The following is a 2,997-nucleotide window of genomic DNA, read 5'->3' on the forward strand; positions in this document are numbered from 1 at the left end:
CCAAAACCCTCTTCTAATCCCCTTATGGCCGGCCACATAGAGTGATGAGGCCCATGATGGGCCTTGTCCTCTAATGCTCGATCTAGCCCCTTTGTGTGACCTCATAGGATCCGTCTAATTGGGCTTTGGCTTATTTTACTAGTCTAAAGATCGTAAGTACCTCTAGCTATGGCAAAACGACGACCCAAATGTCCGGACTTTATTATCTCCATAATTTGATCCAATTATATATCTAGTAATTGCACACGACGAAGACATAACTCCTTCAAAAGGGTCAGTCCCCCAAGACTACCCATCAGCCTACTAGTAGCTCAGCTACCGATAAGGATCCGGTCTACACTATAGCAGGCGGATTTTCATGTGGTGGCCCTACCATCCGGGGCACCAAGAGCCATCTTCGAAAGATGGACAAGGATGATGATGAGCAGGCGTCTGCCAGTTCCACCTTCCCAGACGTCCTCAAAACTGAGAAGTATAGGGGCAGCGTCCACCGTCCGCATGACGACCCGGTCGTCATCGAATGTAAGGTTGCCAACTAGTTGGTTGGACGGATCCTTATTGACACCAGCAGCTTGTCGAACATTATAAGCCTCCGGTGCCTGCAGAAGCTGAAATACAATGTGAGCTTCATGCATCCGGTCACCCACCCCTAGGTTGGTTTTTGGGGTGGAATGGTCTACCCAGCCGGAAGAATTGACTTGCCCATCCGGCTGGGAGAAAAAGGCCAGGAACGACATATTGTCGTCAGATTCTTGGTTGTTGAGGAGTTGACCGCCTACAATATCATCCTTGGTATGCCAACCCTCAACGAAGCCAAGGCGGTAATCATCCCGTCTCTCATGCTCATCAAGTATGAGCGGGATGATGGCTCTGTTGGTTCCCTGAACGGGGATCAGAAGACGGCTCGGGAGTGCTACCTCTCAGCCGTTAAAGACACTGTGGCCTCAGACGACCAAGAGAAGGAACCAATAGACCTTGACAATGTCAAGGATGCCGACCCTGCCCCACCAGCCGTTGGTAAGAAAAGAAAAGCGCCTCTGCTGGTGGAGGTGAAGAAAGAGAAAAAATAGCAATCACTGACCGGGGAACGGTCATACGAGCTCCGTCCCCAAGCGGCTGGTGAAAATATGAATCTCGTTTTGGATGACAGCCGTCCAGAGCGTACTGTGAAGGTTGGGACAGTTGCTTATGCTACTCTGGGTGCAAGCTTGCACCTTCTGCTGAAAGAATTTAAAGACATCTTTTCCTTTGAAGTGAAAGAGATGCTAGGCGTCAGCCCGGATCTCGCTATCCACAAACTCGCCGTGGATCCTAAAAAGAAGCCCATCCGGCAAAAGAAAAGAAATCATGGCGAGGAAAGAAGTCAGGCGGCAGCTGCCAAGGTCGAAAGGCTGCTAGACGCCAGGTTCATTCGGCCTTGTAATTTCCCCGACTAGGTGGCTAATGTGGTCCTTGTTAAGAAACCGAATGGGACCTGGCGCGTGTGTGTTGATTACCCAGACCTCAACAAGGCGTGTCCAAAGGACAGTTACCCGCTTCCAAAGATCCACAGTCTGGTCGATTTAACAGCCGGTCACGCCTTGATGAGCTTCATGGATGCCTACTCTGGCTTCCATCAGATACCCCTCTGGAAGAAAGATCAAGAGAAGACGGCCTTCGTCACTGATTTGGGGTTATTCTGCAATACTTTGATGCCGTTAGGCTTGAAGAATGCGCCTACCACCTTCCAACGGATGATTAATACGGTCTTCATTAATCAAATTGGGAGGAATGTGTAAGACGGATCATCTGGCTAATATCCGAGAAACGTTCACCACCCTCAGGCGACATAAGGTCATGTTAAACCCCAAGAAATGCGTCTTTGGTGTTGAGTCTGGGAAGTTTCTCGGATTCCTGATTGATCAAAGGGGGATAGAGGCTAACCCCGAAAAGATACAGGCGGTAATTGACATGAAGTCACCCCGTTCTATCAAGGAAGTTAAGAGACTTACTGGTTGCCTAGCCGCCTTGGGAAGGTTCCCCAGCCAGTCAGGCGACAAATGCCTTTACTTCTTCCAAGAAATCATGAAGAAGACCAGGTTTGAATGGGGAGACAATGCTGAGACGACATTTCAGAAGCTAAAAGAGCACTTGCATTCTCTGCCTAGGCTGGTCAGTCCTCTGCCTAGGGAGACGTTATACATGTATTTGGCAGTCTCAGATCATGTTCTCAGTGTCGTTCTCCTTGCTGAGCGAGACGGTATTCAGCTGCCGGTTTACTTCATTAGCCATGTTCTAAAAAATGCTGAACTCCGGTACCCCATGGTTGAAAAATTTGGCCTTGCTTTGTACATGGCATTCAAAAAATTGAAGCCTTACTTTCTAGCTCATATGGTGGTGATTTACACCGACTAGCCACTCAAGCGGCCAATGTCTACTTTGGAGTCAGCCGGCAGAATGTTGAAATGGGCTATTGAAATGCAAAGTCTTGAAATCACTTACGAACCAAGGAAGGCAGTGAAAGGTTAGGCGTTTGCCGACTTCATTGTGGAAATGACTCGTCCGGTGGCTCTTGATAATCTTGATCAGGTTTGGAAAGTGTATGTAGACGGGAGCTCTACAAAGAACGGATGTGGTGCAGGCATAATCTACGAGTATCCTGAGGGGGACAGATATGAATATGCACTACGATTCAAGTTACAGGTCTCAAACAATGAGGCGGAATTTGAAGCCTTGCTAGCCGGAATCCGCATGTGTAAGGCGGCATGGGCAACAAAAATTGACGCCTACTCTGATTCACAGTTGGTCATTAGCCAGTATGAGGGAAAATTTGAGGCAACTCACCCGGCTATGATCAAATATCTTCAGGCGGTTAAAGAGGAGGCTGGGTCACTTGAGGAGTTTCATTTGAATCAAGTACCCAGGTCTGATAACAACCAGGCGGATGCACTGTCAAAACTTGCATCTTCCGCCTGCCATGATACGCCTCGGTCAGTCTTTTGGGAAGTTCTTGAAAAA

Source organism: Chenopodium album, chromosome 27, assembly GCF_948465745.1.
Source record: "Chenopodium album chromosome 27, dcCheAlbu1.1, whole genome shotgun sequence".
NCBI classification, from domain to species: Eukaryota; Viridiplantae; Streptophyta; class Magnoliopsida; order Caryophyllales; family Amaranthaceae; genus Chenopodium; species Chenopodium album.